Source organism: Procambarus clarkii, chromosome 16 (assembly GCF_040958095.1).
Source record: "Procambarus clarkii isolate CNS0578487 chromosome 16, FALCON_Pclarkii_2.0, whole genome shotgun sequence".
Taxonomy (NCBI): domain Eukaryota; kingdom Metazoa; phylum Arthropoda; class Malacostraca; order Decapoda; family Cambaridae; genus Procambarus; species Procambarus clarkii.
This window is the reverse complement of record NC_091165.1, coordinates 24771723-24792332: the sequence shown is the minus strand read 5'-3', so window position 1 is coordinate 24792332 and position 20610 is coordinate 24771723. Positions and strand designations below refer to the sequence as shown.

General features: G+C 45.0%; 1 protein-coding gene and 1 long non-coding RNA gene across 16 annotated transcripts in view; one reads left to right on the top strand and one right to left on the bottom strand.

Annotated features, from left to right (window-relative positions):
* Positions 1 to 20610, top strand: part of Mhcl (Myosin heavy chain-like) — a 402915-nt gene that overhangs the window by 355335 nt on the left and 26970 nt on the right. The gene's annotated exons all lie outside the window — the stretch shown is intronic.
* LOC123760036 (uncharacterized) overlaps positions 2804 to 20610 on the bottom strand; it is a 53984-nt gene continuing 36177 nt past the window's right edge. Inside the window, exon 3 of the long non-coding RNA XR_006773095.2 lies at positions 2804 to 3118. This is a non-coding gene — a long non-coding RNA (uncharacterized lncRNA). The remainder of the gene's footprint in view (positions 3119 to 20610) is intronic.

Genomic DNA, 20610 nt, shown 5'->3' with positions numbered 1-20610 from the left:
TTGTACGTGATGCAAATAAGAGAGGGTATCCTGATTTTCAATTTCTTTAATAATCCCTGTATTCTGCTCAATTCTCAGTAATGCATTTTTTCCATCAAATTAAATGGATGGTCCAAAGATTTGCATTAATCCAGGATGGAGATTAAACTGCAGTTGAATGTGTGCACAAAACCTCAACAAAGCTAGGTCACATCGACAGGTGCAGTGGCACCTCTAGTGAGGTACTTGGGAACATAAAAATAACTCCACATGGTTTGCTAACATGTTTGTCACCTAGCTGGTATTTTGTCAGTGTTTTTGCCAGAATCATCATCTGACTCAACAGTTAGGTGACGTACAGAGGTACTGTTAGGGACTGTACTCCTGCACTCTTTAGCAACCATAGGGACATCACACAACTCTCTCATACTTATACAGTATATTAAAATCAAGAAACCCACTCTGTTGACTTTATTGTGTACTTTCTCCTAAGTCCATATACACCGTACCATCCTTCTCACATACATTTTCCAAAACCAGTCTTAGAGCAAATATGAGAGTCACATAATCTTATCCTTTACAGGACCCATCTTCACCAATTTCTTGGTTATTTTTTATAATTATAATCACTGTTTTTCCCTTACACCTTGCCCACTACACTTACAGTACAATACTAGACAAATGCTTCTATAATTCATAAACTAACCACATTCATCCTTATTTTTATAATGAGGCACAATCACAGCCCATAAAATATTACAAAATAAAATTGACTGAGAAAATACAGTAACATTATATTTTCACAAGAAGCTTGCAGTTCTGTACAGAGGTGAAAAGGTCCATGTAACTGTTCATGGTGTACTGTATATCCCCAAAGAAAGGAGGCTTTGGCTTCCTCACATTTTGTCCCTAATAGACAACAAAACAGAGGTCATCTCCAAAGCACATTTAAGACTGAAAATTAACTATAGTGAGAACTAAATACAGTACTGAGAAATTATAGGAGAGACGACACCTGCAGTCTAGTGTTACAACAGAAGAGATCGGAAAGATCCTCAAGTGAGGATCCACTGGAGAATAGCGAGAATGCAGGTAAAGAGATAAATGCTTAGGAAGAAATCTGCGCTAATCATTGTTTAAGCACTTTGATGTAAGTACACAGCAACACCAAGAGACCAACGTCCCCTAAACGGTGGGACAGTGGCTGTAGACAAAGCCCCATCCCTCCCTGAAATCTCGAGGGAAACTCTCCGACGATGATGGTGATGACCACCAAGGAACTTATCCTGAAAAATGCTGAAGAAGAATCTGACAAAACATGAGATTCCTAAGACTGTAAAGACTGTAATGGGCTGCCAACCAGAAAAACTGATATAGCACCAACCTAGGAAATGAACATTGTATTCAGAGTTCAGGCTGACCAAATGTTCAAGATCTCGCAGGAATAGCATATATTTCCCAATGATTAAATGAAGTTGGGGAAACAAGCTGACACAATGTTGTCTCTAGAAGGGTGAGAGATGCAGTTCTGGTGTCACGAACCAAACCTATCAATTGCAGGTACAGTTCACTGTATGAGGTGGTACTGTACTTTAATCCATTGATCACGAAACTTAAGTAGTCCAACACTTGTGATATTGAGTTCTCATCCAGCCAGCAAGACTTACACATGGAAACCTATCAAACAGTCATTGAAGTAGGCCAGAACAGGCATACCCAAGAGCTGAAGCTCCTGGGGGAACAATGCGAATATGACTGGTGAAAGTCCTGGGAGACGGATTGATCCTAAGGGTAAGATCCAAACAGTATTAGGATGTGCCCAACCCAGAACTCAGAGGGACTGGTTAAGAGGGACACAGTTAAGCCCAGAAATGCTTCCCAAAGGTGTAATGATGAGCCACATTTGCTAAGTGCGAATTTTTCTTGAAGACCAAAACTAAGGATTAGAAGAGAACCTGGACATACAACTTCCAAACCCCTTCCTATGTTGCAAGGATGCATAAAAAAGTAACCAGTTAAGGAAATTAAAAGACTTCCCTAAAACACTGCCCTGAAGAAAGGGAAAAACCTCCTTCCAATCTATGAACACATTTCAAAAGAAAGATTGCTACTTCCCCACCAAAAACAGTGAATTGCCTGGTACCGTACCCAGGTAGTGGAAAAGAAACCGAACTGCAGAAGAGGAGGGATTTGTTTAAGACGTGAGGTTCCTACCCACAACGAAAACTAGTAGTAGTTCCATGAAACTCTTAAGAGGAGTGAGGTAGTACTGTAGGAACCTGTGATGGATTGGAACATCCACAGCCTCTATTGGAACCACGAACCAAATCTGAGGTATAGCCAAGTAGGTATCATACTGAAACTGGAAAGGGGATTAGATCACATTCCCCACCAGGTATGGGCAGCAAACCCCATGAAGGATCAATAGTTATCCATGAAGCCTTCCCAGGAACTAACTGTATTCATCCAGCAGTACCTCAAAGGAAGACGGGTCAACTATGACCAGAGGAAAAAGCAAGATACTTGCAATCTTCTCTCTGTCATTCCATCCAAGGCAAAGCCCTTTATTTAGCCAATTTCATTTCATAGTACTGTATAAGGAAACAGCTGAGCTTTGTTTCCTTATACCCTCTGATAACTAAATACATGATCTAAGTCAGTTTAAAAACTTTTGTATAATGCAGGAGAAAATATAGTATAATGTTCATTTTTAACCATAGTTTATATATATATATATATATATATATATATATATATATATATATATATATATATATATATATATATATATATATATATATATATATATATATATATTTTCTTAATTTAAAATATTGTTGCCAAATGGTAATTTTTTTTTATATTTTATTTTTGTACAAAAATCTCCATTACATTAGAATAGATTTTTAGCAATTAGATACAGTATTGGGAATTTGTATTGACTGCTGGTGAGTTAGCTTCCCTGACATATTCTATATCCATTATTGATGGTTTCCTGATGGGCATGATGAATGTTCATGACATCCGTTCTGGTGACTTTTGGCCTTGGTAACATCATACAAAATATATATACCTGTATACAGTACTTCATTATTTGTCCTTGTCCTGGATTGTTGATGCACAATTATTGTTCAGCTTCCTGTGATAAGAGATGTAAAGCACAATATTATATAACATTCAGAAAAGAGCAGCAGCATTTGGGAATAATGATGTGGGGTGGGGTTGAGTGTGGTGGCAATAAATGCAGTGATTACGAGTACTGGGCATATATAATTCTAAGTTATGTGGGAGATTTATAGATTTACAGTACAGTAATTGCAAAGCAATAAATATAATATTTTTCTGCGCTACATGTTCATGAGTGCAATTTTTCATGCATTCCAGCATTTTTAGTTTACTTCAAATTTATAAATGGCAGTGCAGGTAACTTATGAGAAAATTGACAGGAAGGAGGAGTTTGGCAAGGTATTCGATAATGCAACAAAACCGTGGGAAAGTGAAGGCGTGTGTGTTGGGATAGGAGAGTAACAAGTTGGTTCCCACGACTAGGATTCCCATGTCATACTGTGCCAGTTTGGTGATGACTGTGCGATAATTTTGTCTTTTGTTAATGCAGTAATCATTCCCCCCGAATCTCTCCATTACATTTCTAATAAAGAGTCTGTGTGGCAGCTGTTTTTTTATGTGTATAATTTAGCATTATGGAAATCATAAATGGGATCAAGTTGCACATATCTAGCTGCTGGTGTTGTGAGGAGGTAATACTGGTATGCTACTGTTGGGGACAGAACGTTTGTAAAGTGTATCAAGGTCCCTCTAACTATGGGAAAATCTCTGTGGTCACTCATCTACTGGCCAGACCCAATAATGTTTAACCTGACACAGAGTGACATGCATATAATCCAGTCATGCCAAAGTCAGCAGGTGTGCCATGCCAGTTTGTATTGTGATTTATTTTAGTGTTTACACTCATGTGAACTTTAGATTTTCTGTAATGTTAGCAATTATCTTGGTTCTATTTTTATACCACATAGGAGGGTACAGGAGGAGACGGGTAGAAATAACCTAAGCTACTCTCTCTTTTGGGATATATTTTACTATTTTTTACCTGAATTTACTTTGTACAGAAGCATATGACTTATGACTTATCATCAGGCATAAAGCTCTCCCTTTCTACAGCTTATGCCTTACCCTACTAGTTTCCCCAGGAACACAATCCATCATTCAGTTTACAAGCAGGTCCTTCAATTATTGCTGCTCGAATAGGGGTGAACAGTTTAGAATCTGTGCTCGGTCATTCAGCTCTGCCCAGGTCAATATTATTTGAGAAGTTTGTTATCCACTACAACACGGAGCTAATTTGTGATGATAGCAGTTAGGTGAAGCTGAGGTGTATTGTGTGATGTTTGAACTTTAACAGTAGTTATAAACTTTAGTGAAAGAATGTCAACAGTGTTCAGATGTTTGAGTCCTCTTTTGGTTACTGTGAGTGTTAGGGGATGTGTTGCATCAGATGCCACCTACGAGATGAGAAAAACCTGCTGTAGTAGTGCCGTATTGAGTATGGCAGGCAGTGAGCATTATGTTGCTGACAGGCTGAGTAATGCCAAATGTGATCACAATATAGCCACTATAAATACACAAAGAAATCACATTAACGTGATGAACAGTATTTTCTCAATGATACATCACGTTAATGTTAATTTGAAGAGAAGGTAGAACTCCTAGACTACAGCCAGAGTGCATGATGGCAATGTGTGAAACCCTGGTTAGGCTTTATGGGAAGCCTCAGGACCCCTAGACCCCTAGAGGATTCAGTTGAATCCCAGATTGCATTGCTTCTGACCATGTCATGGTGTAGTGGTCTAAGGTGTTTGGTTGAGAATATCCAGATTATAGGTTCAAGTCGTTCTCATTGCTCCTGATTTTTTCATATCCACACTTCTTCGTATAACCAGTGGCAATAATGCAATACTGTATTGAAGTTTTGTGTGACTTCTGCATTCTCATAATGTTTCATGTATTCACCTAGTTGTGCTTGCGGGGGTTGAGCCCTGCTCTTTCAGAGCCCACCTCTTGACTGTCAATCAATCAACTTTTTTTTGTAGCACCTGCGCCCATACACACACACCCACCCACCCACACCCACCCCACCCAAGAAGCAGCCCATAACAGCTGTCTAACTCCCAGGTACCTATTTACTGCTAGGTAACTGGGGCATCAGGGTGAAAGAAACTGCCCATTTGTTTCCGCCATGGCTGGGGATTGATCCCCGGTTCTTAGGATTACGAGTCCAAAGCAGTGTCCACTCAGCCACAGGCACACGTACGTGTGTGTGTGTGTGTGTGTGTGTGTGTGTGTGTGTGTGTGTGTGTGTGTGTGTGTGTGTGTGTGTGTGTGTGTGTGTGTGTGCGCTTGTGTGCTTGTGTGCTTGTGTGTGTGCATGCGTGCGTGCGTGCGTGAGTGCACGTGCGAGTTATTGCAGTTCTCTTTTTTTTTGTGTTTTCTCATTTCTTTTTACTTTCCTTCTTACAATGTTGTGTTTGTAGGAATTTGTACATGTGTGCACACCTGAGTGTATTGAATAGAATGATCTTAGATAATCTAACAATTAAAGTTACTTTTGAGAGTGGATCTAGCAATTGCTGATTGTGTATTTGTATTGGCAGACATGTAAAAATGTGATGAACATGACTTATTTTGATTTAAAATTGTATTGCCTATTGGGGTTTTGTAGTGGATGTTGGTACAGTTAGGTGGAAAAAAGTGTGATTCTGGTAATGGGTGCACACCACCGAAGGGTATGTAGGTACTCAGTGACTGCTGCAGTTGATGTGTGAGTGGGGTATGTGTGTTGGTGAAGTGTGAGTTGGGTATAGGGCTGCCAACCATAAGACCTCTCTAATCCAAAGATTTTACTAAAGAACCTTTACAAGTTATGAGATTGAGGTGTTGGATAGTGGGTGTAGTGAGTGTGGTGGCGGGTATAGTGAGCGTGGCAGGGTGTTGTGTGAATCAGGTGTCGGTAACACTATACCTTGATGGCATAAGAGCTAAGCCAGGTGAGAAATACATGAAGTGGCCAGGTAGAGATTGCAAACCTTTCTCACCTCTCTTGCTAAATGCTTGCTGTTTATAAACACAGGTTGTGTATGTACTTGAGTACTTGAACCACTAGTGAATAGTAAGTACTTCACTTGTACCTTGCCGGAAAGGGGTAGTTTTACTCGTGTCATTCTCTTGTTGCATATAATATACTCTGGTATCACACTGATATAGCTGACAACTACCATGATATAGTTGACTAGTTTACTCGATATAACTGGTGTTATATAGGACGATTTATTTAATGACACACAAGTAATATCTTGTTGGATGACTAGTGAAATGTAACACCCATCGTCTTCACTACCACCATTTTCACCACCACAAGCATTATCACCCAAATACCGTCACCACCTTCACTACCACCATTAACCATCACCACCACCACCTTCACTACCACCATTAACCATCACCACCACTACAACCATTACCACCACTACAACCATTACCACCCAGATATCACCACTACAACCATTACCACCCAAACACCACCACAACTATAACCATCACCACCCACCACTACAATCACCACCACCACTACAACCATCACCACCCACCACTACAATCACCACCACCACTACAACCATCACCACCCAGACACCACCACCACCACTATAATCACCACCACCAAACAACAATACCCCCACCACCACCACACCATCACCCAAACACCACCATTAGGAAGTAATGTGGTGGAGGCAGACTCTATACACAGTTTCAAATGTAGATATGATAGAGCCCAGTAGGTTCTAGAGTCTGTACACCAGTTAATTGACAGTCAAGAGATAGGACCAAAGAACTGAGGCTCAATCCCCCGCAAGCACAACTAGGCAAGTACTACATCCATCACCACCCAACCACCACCATCCTACCAGACACTACCACTCTCAATATTAAATGTGCACATATTGGTAAGCGAGATATGTAAGACAGTTACATGGAGGAAATGTAGAATGTGTAATGTATGCTGGGGAGCAACGTTAGATAGTTTCAGTGAGATATGGAAGAGGTAGCAAGACAGTGGCCCAAGGTGAGCGTGGTGGGCTGGAGGAGACGCCGCAGAGCTTGTGTTACCTCCACCAACCTGTCGGGACAGCCTTGGCTCGCTTCGCTCACTAGTTAATTACCACTTCCCCTTCACCACAGTTCATGGTGGTGGAGGGGGGGGAGGGGAACACATGGGAACATGCCGCCGCCTTAGTTCATGGTGACGGGGGGGGAATAACAGCAAACGGTAACATGCCTCCACCACAATTAATGGGTTAATGGGGAGGGGGAAGGCAACACACAGGAACATGTCTCCACCACAGTTCATGGTAGGGAAGACGGGGGGCGGGGGCGGCAGCACACGGAAACATGTCTCCACCACAGTTCATGGTAGGGAAGGGGAGGGGGGGCCAGCACGCAGGAACATGTCTCCGCCACAGTTCATGGTAGGGAAGACGGGGGGCGGGGGCGGCAGCACACGGAAACATGTCTCCACCACAGTTCATGGTAGGGGAGGGGAGGGGGGGCCAGCACGCAGGAACATGTCTCCACCATAGTTCATGGTAGGGAAGACGGGGGGCGGGGGAAGGCAACACACAGGAACATGTTGGAGTCTCCACCACAGTTCATGGTAGGGAAGACGGGGGGAGGGGGAAGGCAACACACAGGAACATGTCTCCACCACAGTTCATGGTAGGGGAGGGGAGGGGGGGGCCAGCACACAGGAACATGTCTCCGCCACAGTTCATGGTAGGGGAGGGGAGGGGGGGGGCCAGCACGCAGGAACATGTCTCCGCCACAGTTCATGGTAGGGGAGGGGAGGGGGGGGCAGCACGCAGGAACATGTCTCCGCCACAGTTCATGGTAGGGGAGGGGAGGGGGGGGCCAGCACGCAGGAACATGTCTCCGCCACAGTTCATGGTAGGGGAGGGGAGGGGGGGGCAGCACACGGGAACATGTCTCCGCCACAGTTCATGGTAGGGGAGGGGAGGGGGGGGCAGCACGCAGGAACATGTCTCCGCCACAGTTCATGGTAGGGGAGGGGAGGGGGGGGGGCAGCACACGGGAACATGTCTCCACCACAGTTCATGGTAGGGGGGGGGCAGCACACAGGAACATGTCTCCGCCACAGTTCATGGTAGGGGAGGGGAGGGGGGGCAGCACGCAGGAACATGTCTCCACCACAGTTCATGGTAGGGGAGGGGAGGGGGGGGGGGGCAGCACACGGGAACATGTCTCCACCACAGTTCATGGTAGGGGGGGGGGCAGCACGCAGGAACATGTCTCCGCCACAGTTCATGGTAGGGGAGGGGAGGGGGGGGCAGCACACGGGAACATGTCTCCACCACAGTTCATGGTAGGGGGGGGGGGCAGCACACAGGAACATGTCTCCGCCAAGTTCATGGTAAGGGGGGGGGGGCAGCACACAGGAACATGTCTCCACCACAGTTCATGGTAGGGGGGGGGGGCAGCACACAGGAACATGTCTCCGCCACAGTTCATGAAGGTGGGAGGAGGAGGAGCGACAGAACCACAAGAATGCTCTAAATGAATGCTGACATTATACTCCGGATAGACTGTGCGGGAGAGTGAACAAAAACCGCAAATTCGAACCAACTCTGACCCTTAAAAATTATATGTTGATCAGTTATTCGGCCGATGTTGAACCGTGTGTGACAACGAGGGTCACACCTGTTCGTCGGCTCCCAACAGGTGTATGTAGTATGCAACAGTATGCCAATTAACGGAAGTTAATTGCTATTGCTCTCTGTACCAATATTGATCAACATCACAACAATATGACTCTAAATTGAACAAATTTACGGCTTTGTAACAACAATGCTAGGCTTTTCAACACTATGAGGTTCGTCTTTACAATAATATGGCTCGTGCTCAAAGAAATCACATTAATATGATATATCAATGAGAAAATCAGGAGCAGCTATGAGGATACGAACCCATGCTCTGGGTACTCCAATGCACACGCCTTAGACCACCACCACCACGACATGGTAAAAACAATGCAACCTGAGATTCACCTGATGCCTCAGGACCCCTTGAGGGCACGTTTCAATGCCCACTTCGGCCCGCCTGAAGGGAAAGAGTTTTTAACTACGGGAATTCACCAATTAGGCGGCTCGAAATTACCTGGACAGAGACTTGTATAAATTTCAGGAGTCGTAGTTTGAAGTTACCATACTCGTTGTGCGCAAGGAAAAGGGTGTCAAGATAACCAACGTTGCCACACTAGGAGACAGTCTGCGTCAAGGTCTCCAAGATGTAATGTAATGTGCATCCCGGCTCTACGTCATCATAACGCCCCAACCTCAACCTTCCCGCCCTCTGACACCCGTTTTCCCATCCTCGCTCCATCTTGGTCTTTTCCGTCTCTCTCTTCTTTTCATCTCCCTTGCTCTTCCCTATATCCTGTGCCGGGGGGAGGCCACGTGTTTGGCCTCCTATGTCTCGGCTCATATCTTATGCCCTATTGTCACCATTATTCGGCCCTGGCTTTCTTCAGAGCTCTTTGTTTACATCCACAATATCGGCTTCTGTTGCATTCCGTCTCCACTCCGCCTCCCCAGTTAGTAGACCACCAGCGGAGCTGACTGGCCGTGAGTCGTGGTTTGGAAAGTTGGCCTAAACTCCGAAAAACTTGTTTACTGAGCGAGAGGGGGAAAAACCTCTCTTACTGACTGCTGAGCTCACAACGTTATGGTTATGACTTTCCACTTCGGTGTGAAGGGTACCTGACGCTGTCTTCAGCGATGTATGTAGCTCATATCTCCAATATTTGATCTCCTATTTACGTCTTTTTGCAATTCACGATATTGGCTCCTGTGAAAAGCCGACATTAGATTGTATCTGGAGGGTAACATTATACATTTCTCAGCCCATATATGAGTACTCACTCATGTCTGCTAAGCCGTGAAAATTCTTGCCTTCCATTCCTAATTTATTTAGAAAGCTAGCAATTGTATTCCCTGGATTGCAAGCGAGAGATGTATCAAATTCCACTTTAGTATTTTTCATGAGATTAGTTGTGAATCTGGGACATTTGACTGTTTTAGGCAACATGTCACTATTATTCATAATTCTCGTTGACGGTGACAGGAAGCCTGTATTTAGGCTTATCCAGGGCCTCCTAGATCAACTAATGACCCTCCACAGGCTGCAACCCACAACAGCTGTCAAACTCCCGAGTACCTATTTACTGCTAGGTGAACAGAGACAGATGAAAGGAAACGTGCCCAGCCACTTCTGTCCCGTCCAGGAATCAAACCCGGGATCCTAGAATGTGAGTCGAGGACGTAGACCCCACTATACTACAGTACCATTTATATATAAAAGAGTTCGACACAAGTTCATTGTGAAAGAAATGTCAGCGTGTGAAGCTGTGTCTTGCAGACTCATCTCTAAATAGGTAGCCTATCTGGTGTGTGTGTTTATGTATATATATTATATTCTCGAGTAAGCTCAAGTATGCCACGTCTTGGTTTTTACAAGGTCACATGTGGCGGAAAATGAGGACTGGAACTTGAGGACGGCGCAGAGTTAGTGGCGGAATATGGGTTGGCAACTTACCCAACGGCTGTACACCGTGTAAGTGTTGAGCCAGAGTTAGATATTGCGAAGTAGATGGATGGACGGTCACAAGTTTTTGTCGGGAGTTTCTCTTGTTACTTGCGGTCAAATGTCAGGGTTGGCGTGTGCGGTGCGGACATTCTGAGGATGCTGGGGGCTCCGGTGTTCTCCCAGCCACGCCATGGACTATAGGTGCATTTTCACCAACAACAATCCCCACACTGTCTTGTTGTTGTTCTAGATTTAGCTACTCAGAACGAAATGTTCATGTAGCACGGGCTATGGTGAGCCCGTAAGTGTGTATCCCTCACGGTGCGTAGTCCATAATAATATCATCTCATCCCTTTCCTTCCCCCTCCACTCCTATCTTCTTGAGCTATCTTGAGATGATTTCGGGGCTTAGCGTCCCCGCCCTCGACCAGGCCTCCTTTTTGTTACACACCCCGAGGAAGCAGCCCATAGCAGCTGTCTAACTCCCAGGTACCTATTTACTGCTAGGTGAACAGTGACATCAAGGTGAAAGAAACTGCCCATTTGTTTCCTCCTCCACCGGGGATCGAACTCGGAACCTTAGGACTACGAATATCGAGTACTGTCCACTCAGCTGTCAGGCCCTCACTCTTCTCCCATTCACTCCTCTCTCACATTTCTCCCTCATCTCTCCCTCTCTCATTCTTCTCCCCATCTCTCACATCTTCACCTTTCTCTGCCCCCCCCCCCCTCCTCCACCATCAGAAAATTCAAATCTTCATTAAAATTGCCGGGATGTTTTCTACATTAAGTGATATTTCTTAGCGTGACACTGGGGCGAACCCCAACTGGCCTATGACACTCCCATACCCTCATGTGTGGTCTTGCCAAGTTCAGTGAGGCTAGCCCCAAGCATCTGGCCTTTAACCTCGAACAACGACACACACACACACACACACGATCTTATAGATTTTCCTTGTTTTGAGTCCTACCCTGCAGACTCGTTCTGTACAGTTCAGGTTTTGTTTCTCTATAACTGTGTAGGAGTGTGAGCTTATAACTGTAATAACAGGGAGGTTTAGTGGCAGGGGGTCTTAATAATAAGACAACCGTTGACTGGTCAGATGTGTTGTGGCCAGGTGTGGTGATTATGTATGATGTGGGTGGCCAGGTGTGGTGATTATGTATGATGTGGGTGGCCAGGTGTGGTGATTATGTATGATGTGGGTGGCCAGGTGTGGTGATTATGTATGATGTGGGTGGCCAGGTGTGGTGATTATGTATGATGTGGGTGGCCAGGTGTGGTGATTATGTATGATGTGGGTGGCCAGGTGTGGTGATTATGTATGATGTGGGTGGCCAGGTGTGGTGATTATGTATGATGTGTAGGTGGTTGTTGTTGTTTTAAGATTCAGCTACTGGGAACAAAACGTTCCAAGTAGCACGGGCTATGGTGAGCCCGTAGTGAACTTCCCTGGCACAGGAGCGGTGTGCTCTGTAAGTTGTTGTTGTTACAGATTTAGCTACTCAGAACGAAGTGTCCATGTAGCACGGGCTATGGTGAGCTCGTAATAAGCTCTGTAAGGAGGGGGGGGGGGGCAAATATATGTTGGGTCCAGGTGTGGTGTGTGGTGGGGCTAGGTGTGGTATGTTGGGGGGGGGGGTATAGGTGTGGTGCGTGGAGGCCTGGTGTGGTATGTGGTGGGGAGGTGTGGTATGTTGGGGGGGGGGGTATAGGTGTAGTAAGTATGCAGCCCATTCTCTTTATTTGCCTTAAGGTACAGGTGGTGTCGGGGAGGAGAGAGGGGCCAGGTACACTAGTGGCGAGGTGTGTGAGGTATGACCCAGGTAGGACCTGACTTCCTGTGTGGTTGCACGGCTGCCTTACCTTGATCTTACTGGCGTACACTTCCCAGTTTTTGTCATCGTCCACTCGCTGCTAGACCCAGCCTAGGCCTTCTACTGCTGAAGTAATCTTATTTATTATATGCGTTCGTGGTTGACGCTTGCTACTACATTCTTGTAGTAGTGTAGTAGCAAGCAGCTACTACTGCTTCTAGCACTGTATCACGTCCACCACAGCAATTGCCGCTGATGTATGCAGGTGTCCACAGCGCTCTCCGTTGATGTTGAAGGCTACAGTAGCACTTTCTGTTGATGTATGAAGGCTACTGCACCGCTTGCCGCTGATGTCAAGTACAGTATGAGGCTAAGAGCATCACTCGTCTCCGTGTGAAGCCTAGTGGCCTAGGCTTACCTTACACTTCATATAACTTTTTGTTATATGAAGCTTATAGCAGAACTTGTTTTAGTATTAACCTTATAACAGAAGCCGTAAATGCCAAGATAAATCGATTCAGTTTAGAAACAATGGAGGGAACCTTACCTTGAGGTGTTTTTGGGGCTTAGTGTCCCCGCGGCCCGATCGTCGACCAGGCCTCCTTGTTGCTGGACTGGTCAACCAGGCTGTTGGACGCGGCTGCTCGCAGCCTGACGTATGACTTACAGCCTAATTGATCAAGTATCCTTTGGAGGTGTTTATTAAGTTCTCTCTTGAACACTGTGAGGGGACGGCTAGTTATGCCCCTTATGTGTAGTGGAAGCGTGTTGAACAGTCTCGAGCCTCTGATGTTGATAGAGTTCTCTCTCAGGGTACCTATTGTACCTCTGCTCTTCAATGGGGGTGTTCTGCACATCCTGCCATGCATTCTGGTCTCATGTGATGTTATTTCTGTGTGCAGGTTTAGGACCAGCCCCTCTACTATTTCCACGTGTAAATTATTATGCATCTCTCCCGCCTGCGCTCAAGAGAATACAGATTTAGAGGGGGGACCTTTGACAAGCCGACGGCTTCCTGTCCCCGTGGAGGCTACTAGAGAGAGATAGTGGTCCTCAGGAAAGCCAGAAAGCAGCAAGTGTTGATGAAGTTTGAAGCAGGGGACCAACTTGAAGAATGCAGATGACAGTACAGGAGGAGTAAAAGAATAACCGAAATTCTTCAGTAAACTCTAACATCTCAACAAAGAATAAAGTAATTTAATCACGTATACTTGAGGTATACCTGAAGTCAGGTATACTTCAGGTATACCTGATTAAACTGAGTGATATTACAATCACTCGTGGCTTCAGCCTGCATAACAGAGGTTACACATTAGATGCTACATACTCCATGTATGATGGTTTGAGTGATACATTTTCCTCGTTCTCTGCTTGGTAGCACAGGTAGGTGTGCTACAGGTAGGTGTTGTGTGGGGGTATAAAGTATTACTGCATTACCCAGCACTGCGAGGACCATCTGGTGAGCTCGTAGCGGCACCCAGCACGGGTGTCGGTGGTGGCAGTGTTGGTGAATGGTGTTGGCAGTTGTGGTGAACAGGTGCTGCCTGGTCTCCTACTGTTGTCACTCCACCACATGGCTCACTTCTTCGGGGACTGATGTGTTCATTCCCAGTGTCCACCTCTTACACCTCACCTCACAACGACCGGTCACACTCACCGCCCGTTAACTCTTTGGAATACTGCCTGTGTGCTCCAATGACCCCGAGGGCAGTTGAATGTGGCTTGTGAAGTCCCACTTCTGGTCACAGGATAAGACAGACAGACTTAAGAGTGGTACATTCTTTTTCGGATGTTTATCATTTCCTGTGTGACTTTCCCTGTCAGATCGATCCAAAATTGTAAACCCAACTCAATGATTTTGTTTATTTATATATATATAAGCTCCAAGCAACAGCCTAGTTGACCAAACTCTCACAAGTCAAGCCTGGCCTCAGGCCGGGCTTAGTGAGTAAAAGAACTCCCAGAACCCCATAAAGCAGGTATCAACCACAGTTATGGATTTGCGCCCAGTAAATCCTCCCCGGTCAGGATACGAACCCAGGACAAAGCGCTCGCGAAACGCAAGACGAGCGTCTTAACCACTACACCACGGGGACTACAATTTTCCGAGAATGTGTATATGCTGGGCTAATGACCTCATTGAAATGGTACACGTCATTTAGTTAACTAATCAAAATTAACCTAACGTAAGCATAAATGCTGACTAACGTGTGCAAAAGTACAGTTTTGCACATTTTAACCAACTAAGAAACTTCACACTTATTTTCACCGCATCACCTCACAGGTCGTGTAGGCAGAAGGGTTGATTTGATTGTTGCCGCCGGAGGCGGCTAGTATATTGTGCACCCCATACTTTATCCTGTGAGCGGTAGCGCAAAAGCATTACAGAGGGCACAAAAGGTCTTTATCAGACCTCATCTTAGATTATTACATAAACAATTTCATCTACTTTTTTTTCTTTTTTTTTTTGAGATAGAGATATATATACAAGAGTTGTTACATTCTTGTACAGCCACTAGTACGCGTAGCGTTTCGGGCAGGTCCCTGGAATACGATCCCCATCGCGAAGAATCGTTGTTATAACCAAGTACACATTTTACTGTTGTGTTAAACAGAGGCTACAGTAAGGATTTGCGCCCAGTAAATCCTCCCCGGCCAGGATACGAACCCATGACAAAGCGCTCGCGGAACGCCAGGCGAGTGTCTTACCACTACACCACGGAGACTTTGTCCTTCACACCTTATTGTTACATGTCAGCTAGTTACAGAGAATGTTCCATTTCAAGAGCTATATATTTACAGTAAGTCATTATACATTAATGGTAGGACTTATCGTTAATACATAACTGTTTGAACAATGGATATATTAGTCATAGAGGAGCTGTTGTTTATTATTAGTCTTCACAATACTGAGTTTCTTAATCTCATATGTCATTTATCTACTGGGAGCGAAATGTGGATACAGCGTTAGGATTTCAGCTATTTTATCCTTGGTAATAAGATAGGTTGCCATATCATACAGCGTGAGCTTAGATTTATCTCTAAATGGCTCAATTTTACAGCAATCCAAGATTTACGCATTTACGTATTTATAATACTGTACTTAAGTATTTAGCTTACACTGACCCAACCAGCATGTGTTTGTCCCGTACCCAAGACCTTATCCCCTCCAAAGTCTGTCCTCCATTCTTGGACACAGACATTCTCTCTTTTAGATAGATTGAATCTTACCTATATTCTATCCTGCGAGATTGGATGGGAGTCTTAGTATCAAGTAATTATTGTGGATAAACACAAGGATATAGTTTAAGGTAGTTGGAAATTTGCACATATACCCATGTTAATAATTTGCTAATACAACAGAAAATATTCAATCTCTCAAGTGGAATTATTCCCAACGTCCACAACCTTGCTCATAGGTTACTCCAGTCAGCTTAGTTGCTTGTAAATATTGTCTGACCCATTGTGGGTTGGTTCCAAGTGTAGAGGTCCACGCCTCTAACAAGATGCTTTGTGTCTATCATGATTTGACACTTGAAGCTTGACATTACGACTCTCCGCCCTGACATGTCCTCCCGCGAAGATACACTACGCGCATAACAATTGTTTGTACCGGACCCAGCTTCTGTTGTTCGGTTTAGTGTAGGGGTTTAGGCCTACCACCCACAGGAGGGTCTTCAAGGCTACCATGGTAGTTTATTAACCTATAAATCAAGTATACTTTAGTATACTTGATATACAAATGTTGATATACTTGATAGTATACATTTTCCAGGTCTAAAGTACAGTGTGTATACACCGGTAAGTTTGGTACACCTCTCGGCCTGTGTGTGTGGGGGGGGGGAGGTGTTTGAATGTTGTATTCATGGGTGAGCCGGCGAGTGAGCGGACAGAACACTGGGTACGTGATCATGTGGTCTCTGGTTCGATCCCGGGCACCGGCGAGAAACAATGGGCAGAGTTTCTTTCAACCTCATGCCCCTGTTACCTAGCAGTAAATAGGTACCTGGGGAGTTAGTCAGCTGTCACGGTCTGCTTCCTGGGAGGTAGAGGCCTGGTCAAGGACCGGGCCGCGGTCCACTATACGCCACCACCACTATAAGCCCCGAAATCATCTTAAGATAACCTCAAGATGGGTACCCGAAGCCCCGCCGGAGGGTCCAGCCACACCGGCACGCGCCTGACTGAGATACCTGCCCGCCATGGTTTTATGAATGGGGCGTGTGTTTGTGTGCGGGGGTACTCAGGAAGTCTCCAGTGTCGCCTTGATGCAAGTCCTCCCCGACCCCCACCCCCCCTCTCCCCCTCCTCCGCAGAAATGAGCACTACCAGTTTTTGTACATTATGAATGTGGTAGAATGGTGATTTAAAATGCACGAAGGCAGATGGCCGTGAGAAGCGGCAGGACGACGCGGCGGCCCAGTGGGTCATGTGTCTGACGACGAGGCCACCATGACGGTGTTGGCACCCCTGCCGGCCCACCCTGTCACTGGCGGTCACTAGGTGTAGTGGTGTTGGTAGCCCTGACCACCCGGCGCACCGTACCTACTCCGCTCATTCACCGTAGAGAAATCACGCTGGATATTTCTCATTAGCCTTTGCTAAATGTTAAGTACATAACGTCTGGTGAACAGTTCTCCAAAGTCATGTGACTTAACACACCCTGAGAAAATGTTGTAGGCTACTTGATGAAACATTTGACGCTGGCATAAGAATATATGTAACCAATAAAACCAGTTTGGTATATATGGGTGTTGATGTGTTGCGCACCTATCATGATGTTGCACCTGTTGTGCTTGGCTGCCGTGATGCCTGGGCGGTGACGGTCGGCGGCATGCTGGCTTCCGGTTCAACGTTGGCAAAAGTGTCCGGAATTTCATTTTTGTTCGATTTTGGTGTATGGGTAAGCACAGAGGGCTGTGAGGTGTTGCGTAACGATGTGTGCGTGTCGCATTGTTCGTGGCGAGGCTGGTCATGTGGGTGGGAGGTGGCATGGGCTGCCACGGAAGGGAAGGGGGGGGGGGAATATGGAACGGGACGAAATAGTTTACCATTTAAATAGATGTGTAGTTTATGGTGAATCATGAATGGTAATATTGAGCGTGTGAGAAACGGTGAAATATATTAATAACGGGTTGAAATGAGATGAAGAGGTTGAGTGGGGGGAAGATGAGGCGGAGTATGGTATGAGGCTAGAAGAGGGGGGGATTGGTTGTTGTTGGGGGGGGGGACACCAGCTACGCCTCACCTGTGGCCTCCTGGACCACCACCACCCTTCCCCCATCCTCTTAAGCCGCCTTCTCACCGGTCCTCACTGGCGTCCTCACCCCCCCCCCCTCTCACCTCAGAAGAGAATGAATGAATGATCAGTGCGAGTGTTAGTTAGCCTGTACCTGGCGGTGTTTGGTTCCCCCCACACTCACATAATGAGCGTCCCTTTAACCCCATATCCGCAGGCCATACTGGTGGAAACTACTCCTGGTGAGGGTGGTGGTCAGGGGGTAGGGATGGTGGACAGGCCACCCAGGGGGATAGGGAGGGTGGTCAGGCTAGCCTAGGAGTGGGATGGACGGGACTTCCGGTGACCAGGTAGATCTTGGTAAGCTGCCCTTGAGAGGTGAGATGGTGTGTGTGTGTGTGTGCTTGTAAGGCGCATCAAAGGCCACACTCCGTCACACACCTTAATATACCTATACATCCGTTGTAGTATTTTAACCCCTAAAATTATTTTCACTAGCGTTCTAGCCGAAACTGGTAAAAAGTATCATTTCGTGCCGACATTGTAGGGAATGAAGGGCTCGTAAAGTTGGCAATAACAGGAGCACAGATAAAATACAATAGTTACACAGAATTTAAATACTTAAATTAAACACTTAACTAAATTAAATATTTAAACACTTAAATACACAGATAAAATACAATAGTTCAATAAAATACAGGTTGCAATTTTTTAGAAACATTGCTATGCAGAGTAAAAAAAAAAATTTTTTTAAATATAAGAGTGAATTTCATAGGAGAGAAATAGATGCTTTGTCTTCACCATTATAATTGAAAAATTATCTAAAATTAAAAGTTTGTGTAATAATAAGAAAGGTGGAGAGATTGAGTACAGGCGATGGTGACCCATGTTGTGTACAGGCCAGCATTACCCTTCATGTGACAGGTTGGGGAACCACACCTGAGAGAAGAAACACTAATAGATTGCTGGAGTGAGATTCACTGTTAATAATAAATAATTCTTAACTAAACATGTAACGAAGATTAGTAGCATTATACTTTTCAATACGATAATAATGAAATGTGTTAAAGAACTATTTTCTGAATATTGTAATATATGAGGATAAAGTTGATAGTGCAAGTGGTACATCGGTTATATTTGAGTTACCCAGTAAACTGGCTTCTAGGAGGTAGGGGAAGGATTTACATTATATTTGCATGGGAAGATCTTGTAGAATCAAAATGTTCTTTTAATATAAGTTTCAAGCTAAATCAGCCAAACAAGTGTCAATAGTTCGGATGATGAGTGTCCTACCCGCGGACCAGCCTCTGACAAGGTCTTCTGACGGTCGGATTAACCAGTGTGTTGAACGCCGCTGCACACTGGCTGACGTGTGAATCACAGCCCGGTTGACCCAGGTTCCCTTTGAAGGTGTTCATCAAGTTACATTGTAAACACCGAGAAGTCGACAAGTTGTGTCCCTTATATTTAGAGGGAGAGTGTTGAAGTCTTGGGCCTTAGTTTATAAAATGGTCTCTTGGAGTACCAATTGCACTCTTACTTTTTAATGTGTATATTTTGCCCATTCAACCACACCTCTTGGTGTCGTAAATAATTATTTCAGTGTGTTGATTTGAGACCGATCAATCTACTATTTTCCAGATGTAAATTATAATTCATCTCTCGCCTGCGCTCCAAGGAGTACAGTTTGAGGAATTTTAAGCAGTCCCATAATTTAGATTTTATTTAATGTATTATCTGCACGTTCTCCAGATCATCATCTCCAGCTTTGATTGGGGATATTTTTATGAAGTAATAATGGCATGTCATTTCTTGTTTGAAAGGTTATGATCATCTAACCGGTAGTTTTTCTTGCCGTTGTGACAGCAATCTTTCTATCCTTTAAAAGTAAGGTCGACATGATTACTCTAAAGTATGGGTCGACTGATCTATATGCTTCGTTCTTGCTTGGATTGCATTTTAACTATATTTCATGAACTGGAGCATTTATCTATTGAATATCATAGGTTTCTGTGGCCCCCAGTGAAAGACTTGGTTTTCATCAGTTTTAACGTTAGATGGACACGTTCTCAGATATTTTATACACCGAACTGACCCTTGGACAGATTTGGCCTGAATGTGACCTAGGAAGGTTCTCGAGCAAATCAGTAGGAACGCAAATGAATAATATAAACATACTTTATACATTAACAACCCAGAAACTCAGAAAAATAATATTAGCTCACCAGTAAACTGTCCAGAGTGTCAGAAGGTAAACAACTCCCTGTGTTACAGCTGTTCTTTCACACGATAAAGTACATAATTCGGAACTAACTTGAATTCGTATTTTCCAACGTATTTGCATTTTCATTGAAATCTAAAACTCAGTTTTCATCAGTCATCATCACTTGTTTAAAAATTTGATCCGTATTTTGGAACACAACATGTATTTTTCCATTCAGATTTCTACTCGGCTGCATAAGGTATTTATCATGTGAAAGGCCTAAGCCAATATTGATGAAGACAATGGTAACTTGTTTGCTGTTCCAATATCTTCACAGAGCAAATAGGACATGAATGGCAGGTATGAGATTATGGCTCGATTGGCAGAAAGCATGGTTGTGGTGGCCGAGCGGTCGGTAGCAGGTGTGGGGATGGTTGTGTGGTGGCAAAGCGGTCGGTGGCGGGTGTGGGGATGGTTGTGTGGTGGCCGAGCGATCGCTGTCAGGTGTGGATGGTTGTGTGGTGGCCGAGCGGTCGGTGGCGGGTGTGGATGGTTGTGTGGTGGCTGAGCGGTCGGTGGCGGGTGTGGATGGTTGTGTGGTGGCTGAGCGGTCGGTGGCGGGTGTGGATGGTTGTGTGGTGGCCGAGCGATCGGTGGCAGGTGTGGATGGTTGTGTGGTGGCCTAGCGGTCGGCGGCGGGTGT